Consider the following 18,492-nt stretch of genomic DNA (forward strand, 5'->3'; position numbering starts at 1 on the left):
CCCTCTGGGTTGTCCTCAACTTAAGTAGAACTCTCTTAGTTAGCCTCCACGTTTCAGCCCCATAGGTGAGTACAGGCAAGATGCAACTGTTATATACTTTCCTCTTGAGCGATACCGGTAAGCTGCTAGTCATAATCTGCGAGTGCTTGCCAAATGCGCTCCATCCCAATCTTATTCTTCTTGGTATTTCCTTTTCATGGTCCGGATCTGCGGTTACTACCTGTCCTAAGTAGACATATTCGCCTACTACTTCCAGTATTTCGCTACCTAATGTAAACTGTTGTTCCTTCCCGAGGCTGTTGAACATTACCTTAGTCTTCTGCATATTGATTTTCAAGCCTACCTTTCTACTTTTTCTGTCTAGGTCATCAATCATTATTTACAGTTCATCCCCCGAGTTGCTTAGCAAGGCAATGTCATCAGCAAATCGCAGATTACTGAGGTATTCTCCATCTACCCTTATCCCTAACTGCTCCCATTCCAAGTCTCTGAATACTTCCTCTAAACAAGCTGTGAATAGTACTGGGGAGATTGTGTCTCCTTGCCTAACACCTTTCTTTATGGGAATTTTGTTGCTTTCTTTATGCAGAACTATGGTTGCTGTGCAGCCACTATATATATCTTCCAGCACTTTCACGTACGACTCGTCTACCCCCTGATTTCGCAATGCCTGCATCACCGCCGAGGTTTCAACTGAGTCAAATGCTTTTTCGTAATCAATGAATGCTATGTATAAGGGCTGGTTATATTCCGAGCATTTTTCTACACAGCAATACAACACGGAATTCAGTAGTGGTTTGAGTCATGCCGCATCGCTGAGCATATACCACTGTACATGAATCCGGAAAACAGATGATGATTTAAGCTGACGGATTGTGTGTCGCATCCAGTCTTCACTAGGAAAAAAGTGCCGCACATGAACATGTCAAATGACGAATCATATTACTGGAGGCCCACGTAATTGTCCAGTGGCGGCCCGGACAGCGTTTCTTGACTTATTTACTTTATGAGCATATTTGCTACCCTCTTCAGCCATATTCCTTTACTAAATGAATAAAGTGTACAACAAATCAATGTTCAAGAGTTCAGGATCTCAAATTATAAAAGTTTGGCTAGTTGTGGCACGCCGTCTATCGCGAATACATATCGATCCTAAAGCTTATGTTTAAAGCTGTTCTAGAAGCGTAGAATCCTTGCTTTTTGACACTAAAAGAAATTTCGATGATTGCCAGGTTCCGCGAACAATAATGCGAACAAAGACACAACGCACCAAAATCAGACATCTCTGCGTGCACTCTATTTGCTTTCAATCAGATTAGGTACACATTGTCAGAGGTACGACAGAGTTCCTCGTCAGTACAGTGGATCCCCTCAGCAGTTGCACGTTCGTCAGTCTCTTCTCCAGGTGTTCAGGTTTTTACTTGCGAAGGTTCGAAGAGCACCAATTAGATTACTTCTTGAAGGAGTAAAAAAAGCTGCCTGCGAATGGTTTACCAGTTCCCAGTCCTTTTGCGAAGCTTGCCAGGTTAAAGTTGTCCCTTTTCTTCGGCATGAGCCTGTCGGCGTCCAGGCGCTTGTCAAACTGGCAGTACGCCAGAAACACGAACCGGTGCGGTCCCGTTCCTTTGGCCGGATTGGGGCCTTCGTACGGCACCACTTCGTCGCCTTCGTGCAGCCTTTCCGTGCTGTTGGCGTTCACGACCATCCAATGCAGCCGACTGCGGGCAGTGGGACTGTGGGGGCTCGGAGCGTCCGCGTCGACCATGACCAGAGTGAACGGTGCCATACACCTGACCGGAGTTTTCGCCGAAACTGTCGGAACGGGAACTGCCATTTCCGGCGTCACCATACTGTCCGAAACAACATTCATGAGCCCGTACCTCACGACGAGAGTGGAGCGCACCGTCTCAGGCAACGCCAGGTCGGTGATGAGTTTGGAGATCTTCCATGAGTCTCGGCGGGTCCCAGACCGCTGCCTCGATAGTAACGGCGAAACATTATTAGAGCTGAGCGGCTCTGCTTTGCCAGTGCCGAAACACACTATCAAAAGTAGAGTTAGGTACCGGACGTGCAACATTTTCACGTAGTTCCGTCAGAGCAACCTTAGCCGCCTGCGGCGGTAGCTTTCTCTAGAATGCTTGAGCTGTGTGGTGGCACAGGATACGCCGTTCTTACGTAAATCTCACCTTCGTCTCCACGGCTCTGGCAATAGGTTCTAAAAGAGCAGGTAACTGCAGCGCGCGCTGGCACTGTGCTTTTCTTCTTCAGCATTTCCTACTCATCTGAGCTCATTCCTACGGTTTTAAAATGTCAAAATGTTAGCGTTTTTTTTTTTTTTGTTCAATCGACTTATAAATAATATGGACAGAAATGACATTTATCTAATGGTGCCAAAAAGGTTAGCTTTATAATAGACTTGCTTATTGACGCCGATTGTCATTTTCGATTTTGTATTTAACTCAAAACATCGTCCGTAAAGGCTATAGGTTTCAGCATCAGGGTTGAAAACTAGAAAAACACATATACATCCACCGTTTCACGTGTGTGAACATACACACGAATATATGTCCTCGTTGTCTGCAAATTTATTATCGCGAAAAATTTAAAATAGCAAAGAGGATTTTTTTATGAAATTTTCGCTCACCATTTCTCTGCGGACTTCTCGACATGAATTATATTTAAAAACGCAAAGCTCGTTCCCAGCACTCTATGTAGGGTATTAAACCAAGGATTCAGAAATGTCGGATGAATAAAGAGTGTAGTATATTCAAAACGTAAATTTTATCAATTGATTTGTAATCACCACAAATTGTTCAGTAATTCCATTGAGCAGTAAACGTTCAAGTCTATAATAGATCTGCAGATAAGTAGCCAAACAGTTGTGAGCGCGATCGAGCCAAATTGATCAATCCCAAATCGGGCAAATGCGCCACTTCGGTTGGTTTCTCGTTTTAGACATCCCTGGTTTTCGCAAGATTGTTGTCCTCACAAGGGTAAAGCTTTTGTTGTCCAGTCATTTTTTAGGAATAAAATGAACCGCAAATACACAGAGACATAGAAATGAAGCGGAGAGCCCGAGCGGTCACCCAGAGCTAATAATCTTTCCTTTTTTATGATTACTCTGTACGCCGCACCTCCATCAGTAGTAGAGTACCGGGCGTTTCCGAAAAAGCTGCTGGCAACATTTCAAAATAGCCTTTCTCAGGTTAAATTGGCTTCAGAGGTGTAAAATATCAGCGTTGGTGGATGGTCAAATAAATACCGTGCCTTGCGAACTGAGCGAACTTGTCCATGCAGTGATCTCCGCTACCTAATATTTGAATTCCAAAAGGCGGTCTCTTGAACTAAAGAATTTCAAAAATGATATTGATCTCCCCCCCAACAGCTCAACAAATTTTGGTCATTTCGAGCAAGTAGTCTACCTTCTTTCTCCCGTGTGGGCTAAATCATCGAGCAGCAATGAACACCACTTCACGGTCTCGACAAGGATGGTCACGTGCCTCGTGCTGTGCGGACTGACATGTATTTCCCAGCATTGCTTTGCAACCATCTTTAGCCGTTAGACAGCCCAAAGCTCGTTCAACCAAAGAAGTATCTCATTTTCGAAAGTTTCAAAGCTGATATGGGTACTGACCGGTCACATATCTGTGATTGCAAGCAGGCGTCTTGTTTAATAGTTATGAAGTAAACTATCAGAAATTAGTTGACCAGTTTTGTTTGTTTAGTTTTTTGTTTTTTGTTTGTTTGTTTTTTGCCATGCGAACGCACCATCCGAAAACTGCATCGCAAAAACTCTAAGCTCCAAATGCTTATCTTCAAAACTTCTGGTGGGCTTCCCAAAACATCTGGTACAAATTGATTTGCTCATTACTGCCAAATATGTGATCTTCCATTGCCAAATATGACTACCAGTCAAGAAGCAGCGCCATTTTATGGCTAACTGATATTAGGGTTAAGCTCATTTGACTGCATACCGTTTAATACTTATCCAAGACATATCTCAGTTAATATTTTCCTGCAAAATGACTTTATAACGACAATTTTCAAAGCGAGCTTCTCAAGAATTCGGCAACGCCCAGATTAGAATACAACACAGTTCAAAACAAAATCAAAGCAACTTGGTTGTAATACAAGAATATAAAACTACATTACTGTACTTCCCTTTGTGCTGACGCAGCTTCACAGAGTCCTTGGGCGCACCCGGCTCCACATCGACTCTATTTAAAGTTATCTAGTTTGATTTTAAGGCGGACGCCTTTAATGCCTCATACTCACGTCAGGCGTCAGCACGGTTGCCATGGAGACCGCCACCGCTAGTTTGTGGTTGATACTGGCCGATAATGATAGTTAGTGGTAGTTAATGATAGTGGCAGTGATGATTATAATGACAGAGATGAGTGAATGTGACGTCATTACCTGGTGACGTCATGACATGTCATGGCGTCACGACCGGATGTGACGCGATCACGAAGTCATATCCGGCCATGTCTAATAACCGGAACTGGCGTCATGATGGCGTCACATTCGGTTATGATGTCACGGCTGGTCATGACGTCACCACGCGATTCACGCATATACGAAGCTGACTTCGCCGGGCGTCCGATCCAGGCGTCCGTGCGGCGCCTTTCATTCGGCGCTTCCTCGAACGTCGCACAATACAGCATACAGAAGCAGAGGCAGTACAGCAGGCGATACAGTACGGCAGGCTTGCTTTGTCGTTGCGCTCGCCTCCGCTCGCTTCGCCAGCTGTGTCGCATGCCTGATAACATGTCGAAGGATTGAACCAAAGTTGAGGCGGCAGTATGGACGGCGACAAGTCTGCTAAGCAGAAGGAGGAGGTAGAAAGTATCTGTCTAAAACAACGTCTCGTCTTTAATGCAACAAAAACATAGCTAGACAACCAGACTAACCTGGACTTGCAATCAAGATTAAGCAATCTAACCAAGCTATGCCTTAGGTTTCGATGCGTATATCCTGGCATAGCCGAGCTAAGCCACTGCCAATGTTCGTTTGTTTGCTTGTTTTTTCTTGAGAGAGGCGCGCTGTTTAAACAGAAGGCACGATATGATGTAAAATGTAGTGTGAGCGCCGATTTTTTGCGTTCACTGTCTTTTGCTTTCGTTCTTTTTCTTCCGGTGGTTTTGCGAGATGGCTGGTATACAAAGCGACGCAGGAACTCGGAGTTGTGAGTCTGCTTCTTCGCAGCGCGCAGCAGAGATTGTTTGTTCATATTGTAGCGTGTACAACAGCAGCCACTAGGCGGCTGCTCATCGAGAGTCTCGTGCGCGGACTCGAAGAAGTGGCCCCGTAGCGTTCGAGAAGAAGCTGAAGTCTGCTGCTGTCACTCAGTGCTCTCTGGACCTGCTCTTCTGTGCTTACTAGGTCAACCCCCCATTAAAACCAACCTTCTGGTTACGGGCCTGAACGGCTACGTGACACTGGTGGAGGTGAGGCATTGAATTACATGTCTCGGGCCTCTCGCAGCCGCTCATCGATTCCCAACCGGCTTCCGCTCGTGTCGACACCCGTTCATCGCTGCAGCCGTCGCCTCCGAGGTCTGGCGCCGGAATTCGCTCCTTTACCTGAACCGATGCCAGCTGACCAGCAGTTCGAGACTTCTGTAATGGCACAGGCAAGTCAGCATCAGTTGCTGCTTCAGCAGCCTCGTACGCCCCCCAGTTTCCATGGCGCTACTGTGGAAGATGTCGACGACTGGATCGACCAGTTCGAGCGAGTGGCACAATTCAATCAGTGGAGCCCTGCTCAAAAGCTGCGCAATGTATATTTCGCCCTTGAAGACTGCGCAAAAACGTGGTATGAGAATAAGGAAGCCAGTCTTCAAAGCTGGGATTCCTTTCGCCAGCAGCTGCGGGACACGTTTGCCAGCCATGACCGCCGTGATCGCGCACGCCGCCTCCTAGAAGCTCGTGTGCAACTGCCTAACGAGAGCGTGGCCATGTTCGCTGAGGACGTGACCCGTCTCTGCCGACGGGCTGATCCCGACATGATAGAATCAGCGAAGTTGCGCCACCTGATGCAGGGCGTAAAAGAACCCCTCTTCGCTGGTCTGGTTCGCAGTCCACCCCAAACCGTCGCGGACTTCATCAATGAAGCTACCCTCATTGAACGAGCCCTGCAGCAACGATACCGGCGCACGGAGTCTGCCTGTCGTCAACCCTTCAGTAGTGTGGCCACATTGAACGGGTCCACTGAAGATCACTCTCTGCGTGAGCTGATCCGCGAGGTAGTTCGCGAGGAGCTCCTGAAGTTCAATCTTGGATCGCCTAACCCGACTGCCGCGGCTGTCACCGAAGCCGTGCGTGAAGAAATCCGTCAGACGTTTTCACCGCCTGAGTCACTGTTGGAGCCACGTTCTATGAACTACGCAGCGGCTCTTCGTCGGCCTGCAGTGGCTCCTGCGCAACAGCTTCGTTTCGAAGCACAGCCGCCGCCCACTCTGCAGTCACCGTTCTACCAACCTTCCTACCAGCCGCCAACCCAGCAGAGCCTCGTTGTGCAGGCGTCCGCTCCTCAGCCACTATCTTACCAGCCTCCCTACTAGCCGCCATCCCAGCAGAGCTCCGTCATGCAGCAACCGGTTCGGAAGGCAGACGTCTGGCGCACTCCTCGCCAACGGCCGCTTTGCTACCACTGCGGAGAACCCGGCCACTTGTACCGTCGTTGTCCATACCGTGAACTCGGTCTTCGGGGTTTTGCTCGTGATTCCCCGCGTCCCCGGGTCGGCGAACGCCCTCCAGAAATCGAAGAATATCTGGCAACCCGTGCAACCTCTTCGAGCGACAGTACACAGTTTTCTCCCGTGCGCTACTTGTCACCCGGCCGCCGTGAGTTTAATCAAGTGCCGAGGCGCCGGTCGCCAAGCCCACACCCGGGAAACTGAAGGCGGCGACCTCAGGGGGGCAGGTTGCTGACGAACGGAATCGATGTCCCGAAGACCCTCCCGTGACGACTCAGCCCGATGCTGTGACTACGATGCCTCCGCCGCCCCATGAACCCGAAACTCCCAGTCAACCTCAAGCCGATCACGTTGTTAGCGCCGACCTTTCCGTTCTCGTCGACGGACACCCAGTAACCGCTTTGGTAGACACCGGAGCAGACTTTTCAATAATAAGCAAGAATTTCGCAGATCGGCTCTCCAAGGTGAAAACTGAATGGCTGGGGCCGCAAATTCGTACTGCTGGCGGTCACCTTATGACGCCGATCGGACGATGCACTGCCCGAGTAACCATCGCCGATTCAGCCTTTGTAGCCGTTTTTGTTATCCTGCCGCACTGCTGCAAGGACGTCATACTCGGCGTGGACTTTTTACGTAAGCATGGGGCCATTATTAATGTTCCTCGCCGTACTGTAACGTTTTCAACGCCTGCAACGATGACCGCTGACTCAGAACGACGCCACGCACCTTTACGCATCGTTAACGCGGATGTATCCATGCCGCCACATTCGTCTGCTCTCGTCACAGTCAGGTGCGACGACCAGTCCTGTGCTGCCGGTGTTGCCGAACAGAACACAGAGCTTCTGTTACATCATGGAGTCTGTGTTGCACGCGGTATAGTTCATCTGACTAATGGTCTAGCTCACGTGCTGATTACGAACTTCGGAAACGAACGGCAACGCATCGCTAAAGGCACCACGGTAGCTTACTTTGAAGGTGTCGCAGAAGCTGCCCACGACTGCCTTGTTCTTGAGACCAACACGTCTGCCAGCCAAACGCCCAACTTCAACCCTGATGTGAATCCCGCTCTATCACCGGCAGAGAAGGAAAGACTCGTCGGGGTACTCTTTCAGTTCCAAGACTGCTTCTCATCCGCCTCCGCGGTTAAACAGACGCCCTTGACCAAGCACCGCATAATAACCGACGACCGCACCCGACCAGTCCGACAGAACCCCTACCGAGTGTCACCGCGGGAACGCGAAGTCATTGCTCAACAGGCCGACGATATGTTAAATGACGGTGTCATACAGCCATCGAGGAGTCCCTGGGCTTCGCCTGTTGTCCTCGTTAAAAAGAAAGACGGAAGTTTAAGGTTCTGTGTGGACTACCGTAAGCTCAATCAGGTCACAAAAAAAGACGTCTACCCGCTGCCACGCATTGATGACTGATTATACCGGCTGCGCCACGCGCGCTACTTTTCATCGCTTGATCTTAAGAGCGGTTACTGGCAGATCGAAGTCGATGAACGTGATCGCGAGGAGACAGCGTTTGTCACGCCCGATGGACTTTATGAATTCAATGTCCTACCTTTCGAATTGTGCTCCGCTCCAGCGACATTTCAGCGAATGATGGACGCAGTTCTATCTGGTCTTAAATGGCAGATGTGTCTAGTCTACCTGGACGACGTTGTTGTGTTTTCACCAACGTTCGAGGAACACCTCCAACGTCTCTCCGCTGTGCTACGGGCTATCAGATCTGCCGGCCTCATGTTAAAACCAAAAAAGTGTCACTTTGGCTATGAAGAGCTCCTATTCTTGGGTCACGTCGTCAGCCATCGAGGAGTTCGTCCCGATCCCGCTAAAACAACAGCCGTCACCAAATTCCCTACTCCGTGCAACAAGAAGACATTTCGCCGTTTCTTGGGCCTCTGCGCCTATTACCGCAGATTTATAGAAAACTTTTCACGCATTGCCGCTCCGTCGACACGTCTCACCCGGGATGATGTCACCTTCACCTGGACGGACGAACAGCAAAAGGCATTCTACGAGTTACGGCACCGCTTGCAGACAACACCTGTGCTTGCCCATTTCGATGCGAATGCCGAGACTCTGGTCCAAACAGATGCCAGCAACGTGGGTCTAGGCGCTGTACTCGTCCAGTGGCAAGACGGTGCCGAGCGAGTTATCGCATACGCCAGCCGGACTTTTTCCCGTGCCGAATCGAACTATTCCACCACCGAAAAAGAATGTCTGGCTGTTGTATGGGCGGTGATGAAATTTCGACCCTATCTTTATGGCCGACACTTCCGGGTTGTGAGTGACCACCACTCTTTGTGCTGGTTAACGAACTTGCGAGACCCCTCCGGACGCCTTGCACGATCCAGCTTACGGCTACAGGAGTTCGACATGACCATCGTGTGTTCGACATGACCATCGTGTATAAGTCTGGACGTCAGCACAACGACGCTGACTGCTTGTCCCGTTCACCTGTCGAGGCTGCGCGGGAAGACGAAGAGCCAGACTTTCCCCTTATCGCAGCCGTCGACGCGCTCACTGTTTCGCAGCAGCAACGTAACGATCCGGCTCTCGCACCACATATCGATGTTCTGGAAGCGCGCACTACAGAAGTTCCCCGTCTCTTCGCCAGAACGCATTCATCGTTTTGCATGCGAAACAATGTCTTATACAAGATCAACTTCGCTCCGACGGGAAGAGATTACCTCCTCGTTGTACCACAGTCTCTTCGCGAAGAAATCTTACAGGCATGTCATGACTATGACTAGCCCACCGCGGGTCACCTGGGGTATGCTCGAACTCTGGCCAGAATTAAGAAGAGTTATTACTGGCCAAACCTTGCGGCCGCAGTACGACATTACGTGAGAACATGCCATGATTGCCAGCGACGGAAAACACCGCCTGTGAAACCGGCCGGTTTACTGCATCCTGTTCAAGTGCCAAGATGCCCATTCGAACAAGTTGGCATGGATCTGTTGGGTCCTTTTCCAATTTCTGATTCCGGCAACAGCTGGATAATTGTCGCTACAGATTACCTCACGCGTTACGCTGAAACGAAGGCCCTCTAGCGTGGTACGGCAATTGAGGCAGCGAAATTTTTCATCGAACGCATAGTCCTGAGGCACGGCGCCCCGACAGTTATAATAACGGATCGAGGCACAGCTTTCACTGCCAAGCTACTGGAATCTGTCATGCAGCTAAGCGGCACTACCCATCGCAGGTCAACAGCCTACCATCCACAAACTAATGGCTTGACAGAACGTCTGAACAAAACTCTCGCCAACATGATGTCCATGTACGTGGATGTTGAATATCGGTCTTGGGATGACGTCCTCCCGTAAGTCACGTTTGCGTACAACACGGCGCAGCAGGAAACAACGCAAATGACACCGTTCTCCTTATTGTATGGCCGCGAAGCCATGTTGCCCCACGACGGCCGTGACCTTGAAGTTGGCGCCGAGGAGTTCACTCAACGCGCAGAAGAAGCGCGACAGCTGGCGAGGGCACGCATCCGGAACCAGCAAGGCCGAGACGCCCAGCGCTACGATCACCGCCACCGTGTAGTGACTTTCGCATCGGGCGACAGAGTGTGGCTCTGGACTCCGATTCGACGTCGGGGACTATCTGAAAAACTTTTGAAGCAGTACTTTGGGCCATACAAAGTGCTCCTTCAGCTGAGCGACGTCACATACGAAGTGCTTCTGGACGGCTTTTCTTCTCGTCGCCAGCAGAAATCCGAGGTTGTCCATGTCGTGCGCATGAAGCCGTACTTTTCGCGAGAAAATTAGCGCAGCGCCTAACGCATGTTTCTTGCTTTATTTTTTTCTCTCTGCTTTCGAATTCATCAAGTTGACACTTTATTTGTTTTTTAGAGAGGGGGGGTAATGTAGCGTGTACAACAGCAGCCGCTAGGCGGCTGCTCATCGAGAGTCTCGTGCGCGGACTCGGAGAAGTGGCCCCATGGCGTTCGAGAAGAAGCTGAAGTCTGCTGCTGTCACTCAGTGCTCTCTGGACCTGCTCTTCTGTGCTTACTAGGTCAACCCCCTATTAAAATAAACCCTCTGGTTACGGGCCTGAACGGCTACGTGGCAATATGCCGGCGGAAAAGAAATGTCTAGACTGCGAGCATCTTCTAAGGGCGCGTAAACTTTAAAGGTGCCGTTTGAAATTCAGCTGTGAATTTATACAAGATATGTTTAGCTTATGGACAGAAAATTTTTGTCACTATAGTTTCACAAAAAATGCCGTAACTTACGGTACAAAACCAGCCTGTTGAGCCCTGTGCTCAAACGAGCTGCGCACGAAAGCATTCAAATTTTAGTGTACCCTCCGTTGCCACTCAGGCCAAATTAGCCCATACCTCACTGCTATAAAAAAAAAGGAAAGAAGGAAGGAAGGAAGGAAGGAAGGAAGGAAGGAAGGAAGGAAGGAAGGAAGGAAGGAAGGAAGGAAGGAAGGAAGGAAGGAAGGAAGGAAGGAAGGAAGGAAGGAAGGAAGGAAGGAAGGAAGGAAGGAAGGAAGGAAGGAAGGAAGGAAGGAAAGAAAGAAGGAAGGAAGGAAGGAAGGAAGGAAGGAAGGAAGGAAGGAAGGAAGGAAGGAAGGAAGGAAGGAAGGAAGGAAGGAAGGAAGGAAGGAAGGAAGGAAGGAAGGAAGGAAGGAAGGAAGGAAGGAAGGAAGGAAGGAAGGAAGGAAGGAAGGAAGGAAGGAAGGAAGGAAGGAAGGAAGGAAGGAAGGAAGGAAGGAAGGAAGGAAGGAAGGAAGGAAGGAAGGAAGGAAGGAAGCAACCGGGCGTGCATACTGCACTGTGCTTAACCGAGGGCAGTTCCAAGCCGTCACTGGTTTGAAACCGCGCTGTCTACGTTGGCTAGCCTACCTTTTTTAGGCTAGCCTACCTAGCCTAAAAAAAAAGACGAAGAAGAAAGCGTACGTGCTGCTGTGTGCTTTGCTCGCAGGACGGCTAAATGCTTCTCCTCCTCCAGCTGGAAGCCGCGCTCCGATCACCAAGCGCCTCCTTTCATCCTTACCGCGCATTAGTCTTCAGGGTTCAGAGACATCTTGTAGCCACCTTCTTACTCTCTAGTGTAGAATGAAAGCCAAAAAGAAAAAGAAAAGCACCGACAGGACACACAGAAGTGACGTTGGGGTCTACGTCACTTTTGTGTCACGTACATACGTGATTGCGCGCCCAGGATCTGCAAAAATATCCTCTCTTCGCACAGTGCTCTAGGGCACCATAGCCATGGACTTAAAAATGTAACTACCCTTGCTTCCGGTAGGTGGTTATATAGCATGTTCCCGCGCTTTTTGAAATGGCATAATGCGGCAATCAATGCGCTGAAGAACTTATGAGCAAGTTAAGAGTACCAGTTGTGCACTGCACAAGAGTAATGCACAATACGTCTCTATGAGACTAAGAGCACTGACGTCCACCGAAGTATTATGCCACTGCCATCATTATATCCATCTCTGACACTGTGCTAATTTCGTTTCGTTACCGTTTGTCTTTTCCGTAGGGGGAAGAAGCAAGCCAGGTCTTTGCCGCTGAGGTGGCCCGAAATGTTGAAATACATTATAACACCTTTGCTGATTTGTCATTGCGAAGTAACTTTACGTGCTGCGTGATAATTCTAACCTCTTAAACTGCCAACTGGAACGTAGTTGTAGTGCTGAGAACGAGCGTCCAATGCATGAAACAATACTAAGGACCTAAGAATAGGTATGTCGAGATTGTATTACAGCTTGGCGTATATATTATTACCCTTGAAACTTTCCCTGAATTTTCTAAAAAGAACAAGAAATTAACAATTGGGATAGGAAGAGAAATTACATGAAGATTTAATTACATAATATTTGCTCTGCAATAAATATTCAAGTGTAATATTTAAATGATGGCATATAAAGCATATCTTATTGAGCCAGTGCAAGACTCTCAATTAATACTGTATGTATGTTTAAGCAATGGTTGTTCAAGAGAAGCTTAAGTTATTAAGAAGGCATTAAAATAACGTTAACAAAGTTTCAGTGCAGCGCAGGTGAGCTGAAAACTTTCATTTGAAACACTGTACAACATCTATGTCAACTGGAATTCATGCAGTAATATATTGTTCAAATAATATAACTCTGCAACTAAATCTCTGCTCGGGACAACCAGAGATTGGATACATACTGCAAATTTGCATATAACTTAAGAGAAACACTTTTGAGGCCCTATAGATGAGTCATGGGCGTCAATGCAAATCAGATAGTCAGATAGTCTATGTGTGTTGCATCTCTTTATAGTTGTGCCGGGTTGTACAGCTCTTGAGTATTTTTTTTTTTTTTTTTGCAGAAACGTACTTTGTGCAGAGTTGACAGAACCTGCCCAAACAGGCGCATATTCGATTAACTATGCGATGGGGACCAACAATATAGTACGAGGGAATAAAAAATATGGCCTTTATCCCATTACAAATAGCTAATGTACTGAACTCCTGACGGTAATACGAACAATTTGTTGGCGCCACAAAAATCCGAAACCTGTGTGTTGCCAATGAGCAAACTCACCAGCGGCTTTATCTTGGGCAGCTTATTCGAGCTGTGTAAAAGCCCGTATCGAAGGTCAGACTCAATTTGAAAGCCTCAACAGATTAAAGAATTTTTATCCAAAAAATACCTTCCTGCTACCCCGTGGCAGTTTGGAGAAAATAAGAAACAAAGAATTTTCAGACGCTTGTTGGAAATCGCCCAATCACGCTTCTTTTTATTTCTTTTTAACGAAGGTTGGGGGGGTGGTGACTATGCACATCGCCCAGAAAGAGTTGTCTACTGGGAATATGTTGGCGTTAAACTTTAGATTCTAGCTCAACGTAGGTCGCTGTACACGGCGCAGAGGTTGTGTCTCCCTCTCAAGAGACACTCTATGTAATACCGCAAGGAAAAAAAACATCAAACTATAGATGACTAGAATTCGAGGTAATTCGGGTAGACCTCTAACGAAATCTTAAGGAATGTTTCTTCATACAGAGAAAAGTTCGTCAATGTCAGAAACTCGGTATATCACCGCTGACATGAAACGTTTTTTGAACGTTATGGTTAGCCAAGAGTACTGCGTTAACCTCTGGATCAAACAGAAAACACGGTATTTTAACATGCTTCGCTGATGCTAGGGTTCAGGTTGCCACTGAACTCCTCTTTGCATTTAGAGGCACTTTTTCTCTTTGGGGACATCATGCGTTCAGAACACTAATCTGAAGCTCAAGTTACATTGCATTCTGGCAGGATACCACTCCTTCTTTCAAAAACTGGAGAATAATGAAGGCGGCAATGCTATTCGGCCCTCCTTGCACGGGAAATTGAAAAAGAATATTTTCCTCGCTCTCCTAGACTTTGTAAAGGCTGCGATTCCATGCAATTCAAAGAACCACCAATTTCATTGAGATGACTGATTTTGAAACATTTCAATAAATTTTGTTTCCGTTTTTACCTCTAGTTCTGACATTTCAGTTTGGCTATGTCGAAGGCTTTCCTCGCGTTTCGAAATACTTGACGCTTTGATTGTGCAAAGCAGGACACTCATTGCGGCTTTCCGAGTTTCAGATAACTCGTGATATTGTGAAACTATAAGATAAAAAAACGGCGCAAGCCCAAACAAAGGCTCGTGCCATAGCAAGCGGGCGGCATGGGATAAAGTATAAAAAGCCACCCCATTTAAGTTTATCATGGATTATTACCGAATCCCGATGCAAGTAGGGCTCCTGAAGGTCGCTCACTAAACGATAAAAAAAGTTAGGAAAAGGTAAGGTCTCACCGAGACTCGAACTCGGATCGCTGGATTCAAAGTCCAGAGTGCTCACCATTACACCATGAGACCTATCACTTCCGACACCGGGAATCGAACCCGGGCCTCCTGGGTGAAAGCCAGGTATCCTAGCCACTAGACCACGCCGGAGATGTACGCGCGTGCAGCTGAGCGGCGTTTTACCAAGGCAAGGAATACGTCAAGCACGCAGCAACTGTTTCGTGACGCACCGCGTCAGCCTTTCACTCGCCATTCGGCGCGCAGCATAAAAACAGCCATCCGTCGTTTCTGGCGACGTCGGGCAGGCTCCAGTGTTGATTACACGCTATCTTTACACGTTAGTTTAGCCGCAACTATGTATAAATCGCGCAGAGAATTGTTTCTCAGTTAATCAATATATGGGGCCCAGTTACTACTAGTCGTAAAACAGGAAAAAAGTAGAAACAAAGTAAAAGCAGCCGCCGCCTTTGTTCAGATGGTAGATTACTGTACGCGTTGTTAGAATGTCGTGAGTTCGCATCCAACTATCGAAGTATGGTTAGTTTCACATCAAATGTCTCAACAACCTAATCACATTTCTTTCATTCAGCCGCAAAACGGTCATACTTATAATTCTGCATTGACCAGCACTATAATTTAAGGGGAAAGAAAAACATTTGGAGTATGAATTTGATGTTTCGTGGACTTCCTTAATTGTCATATAAATCGTAACGAGCCTCTCATTTCTCTCTCCTTGAGAGCACAAAGCGTAAAAATAAGTCGGGCAACGCTTGATTTTGATCAAGCTACCATATTTAACTTGTTTTTATAAAAAAAAAAAGGAATTTTCTTGTTTAGCAGTATTTGCGCCGAAAGAAATTTGTGAACTAGTGTTTCTTCCTACCAGTGCACAATAACAAAGCAGGATATAGAAAAAAAAATTTTAAGAAACTTTTTAAGAATGGCAGGGAAAAAGGAGAGATTTCTATTAAGCATGCGCACGACTTCTCGTGCTTTTTAGCAGAGATAGTCGACATGACGAAGCCCATCAGCAAACACTTAAGCAAAGCATGTAACCTCAAACATCGCACTTAAGGCTAGATTTTCATCGCATGAGTAGTTTTGCACCATTAACTTTATTTCTACTCCATACTACCTAAGGAATTTAAAACCATATCGGCTCAAGTTTTCCAAAGAGCTTGAAGTGTCTTCATATAACCATTGAATCACTAAAAGACATGAATTTACAGTTATAACTTTTGCTTCTATCCTGCAATGAGTCCATTGATATCATTATGATATCGGAAAAGTGGTGCACGAGTGAAAATACAAGTAGAGTTTCCGCGGTTACATAGTTACCAAATATTCTTTCTAATCCGCGTAACTGGCCGCGTTGGTGGCGTTTGAGTTTTGCTTGAAGAAGCATTCCAGTTTGAATTACTGCCCATGTTCACTACAGTTACAAGCAATTTTGAAAATTTGCCCATTTGTGTCGACAACATGAGTCAGGTTGTGTGTCATCGTCCCCTCATGACAGCATTACCAAGTTCTTCCGTTTTCTTGAATAATTGGTTTACTATATGGTAATGACAGCTGTTTAAAGGCGGTGTTTTGGCGTTGAGACAAATATTAATATATTAGTCTGAGATACGCACAATAATATTCCACACCTTTTGTTGGAGGGGAATGGGATCTCCAACATAATGCATTCCCCAAAATGTATTACAACTTCCTGCTCGTGGTAACTCTGTTTTCATAGCAAATATTAAAGTTGACTCTCATAAGTCTGGTATTATTATTTCCGATATTAGTGACCACTTACCTATATCCCTCTGTGTTAAAAACACAAAATGATATGCATAATGGCTGAAAAACGTGCTTTCAGGTAATTAACAATAAAAATCTCCTTAAAATCAGAAACATTTAAAAATGTCGCCTGGGCTAGCATTCTTCACAAAAGAAACCAGAAAAGAGGGTGTTAAAACTTTTATAAATGATAAAAGTATATAAAAAGTTGATTTTTTTAAATATAGCAAGGCGGAACAACTCTACATGTAAATCGCGAATTACTTGTTAGCATACGATAAAAACTACTGAGAAGCATAATTAATATAACAAATTTATCGAAACTAAAAGGTTCAGTCATTGCAAACTACCCCAGTACCCGAACAATCACTTGAGCGAGTAAAAAAGGGGTACTATGCTAACAAATTCGGTTCCGCTGTAGGTCGGATGGACGTTATGTGGAAGAAATTAAACAATCTGCTTTATGCATGCAATACTTATGACGCATTTTGATGCAAAATGAGCTTGACATATTGGCACAAAAAGTAGTGAAGAAATTCAACACGCATTTTATTAACCTTTGAAGCCCCTATGCGTGTACAGCGACCTTAGTAATATCTCTAAGAACACTGCAATCATATTTCTTGAACCCGTTGAAGAACATAAACTACAAATACAGTTTCAAGAGTTTACTAATGCCACAAGTGTAGATATCGACGAAAGGCAGTTTAAACCTATTAAATTTTCCCTACATTTCTTCATTCCAAACCTTGTGCATAATTTTAACATATGTATTGCTGATGTCGTCTTTCTAAAATGCAGATTGTGACTCTGTGGCATGTAAGAAATGTGACAAAAATGACCTAGGGAATTACACACCCATTTCAGTGCTTCCGCTACATTCGAGGCCCTTTGAAAAGTTAATTCACAGGCGCTTTCCAAATTTTGAAAAGAACGACATATATTAACATATTCACTGTACGTATTTCGTAACCACCATTGTAAAGAGCACGTTGTATTAAATCAGAAAAAAATACATATTATTATTCCTGGGTCAACATGAAATAGTTATTGCCATATTCATGGATTCACGACATATATTAGCATATGTTAGCGTATATAACACATATATTACGACAAATATTAACAAATTCACTGTATGTATTTAGTAAACACCATTGTAAACAGCACGTGGTATTCAATCAGGAAGAATACATAATAAAATGTCTGGATCGAAATCAAGTAAGTATTGTCATATTTATGGATTCACGGCATATAATAACGTATATCACACATATATTACGACATATATTAACAGATTCACTGTACGTATTTCATAAACACCATTTCAAAGATCACGCGGTATTAAATCCGAAAGAATACATGTTAAAATGCCTGGATCAAAATGAAATAGTTATTGCCATATTCATGTATTTTACAAACGCATCTGATTTGTTAAATCGCGAACTACTAATCCGTTAGCTTGATAGGTATGGTTTCCGAAATCAAATCACGCAGGATCTCTCGTACATTCTTATTCAGTAATCGAAGACAAGCTGTCAATATCAAATGCTGTATATGGAATATAGAATTGATTTGTCGCAGTGTTATTCAAGGCAGCCTACTGGATTTTTTCTTTCTAAACTTTTTGTTAATAATATTGTCCTAATATCCTCATATTGTATACTTTGCTCCTGTGACGATTCAAACATGCTTTTTTTCAAGAACTGATGTATATATGTTAAATATAGTGAATTCTGCATTCTGTCAATTACAATGATGCACTAAAAAATTGCTTGCAAGTTAGTACCTCAGAAACAAAAGTAGTTATTCTTAAGTAGAGAAAAAAAAATGTCAACTTACTCTAAAAAAAGACATTTGCTTTAATAATGTTGATTTAGCTGCAGTTCCCAGGTTTAAGATACTGTGGGCAACATTCAAAGAAAATATATCTCTGGCGATTATGCATATTTTATTGCTGGACAACTGCTGTATATTATTGGTTAATAACATCGCTATCGCCACCCCTCGCCGTCGAGAACAATAGATGCCTTATATCATTCGAAGTTTCGTTCGCGCCTACCCTACTCCGATTTACTTTGCGGAAAACCTTCAGAAGGAAACATACAAAAGTTACATACCTTGAAAAAAGAAAAACTGTCTAAACACGACAACATTTTCAAAACATAAAATGATCCCGTTCACCAAACTACATAACTTCCGTTTATGCCTCGCTTTAAAGCAAGAGTTCACTAATAGCA

General features: G+C 45.5%; 2 non-coding genes across 2 annotated transcripts; both read right to left on the reverse strand.

Annotated features, from left to right (window-relative positions):
• Positions 1 to 14,467: 14,467 nt before the first annotated feature.
• TRNAQ-UUG (transfer RNA glutamine (anticodon UUG)) lies at positions 14,468 to 14,539 on the reverse strand. Its single transcript has one exon. It is a non-coding gene; the product is annotated as a tRNA-Gln (tRNA).
• A 6-nt stretch (positions 14,540 to 14,545) lies between these two features.
• On the reverse strand, positions 14,546 to 14,617 carry TRNAE-UUC (transfer RNA glutamic acid (anticodon UUC)). Its single transcript has one exon. It is a non-coding gene; the product is annotated as a tRNA-Glu (tRNA).
• Between the last annotated feature and the right edge of the window lie 3,875 nt (positions 14,618 to 18,492).

The sequence above is a fragment of the Amblyomma maculatum genome, chromosome 3 (genome assembly GCF_055883805.1).
Source record: "Amblyomma maculatum isolate TAMU_Amacu chromosome 3, ASM5588380v1, whole genome shotgun sequence".
NCBI classification, from domain to species: Eukaryota; Metazoa; Arthropoda; class Arachnida; order Ixodida; family Ixodidae; genus Amblyomma; species Amblyomma maculatum.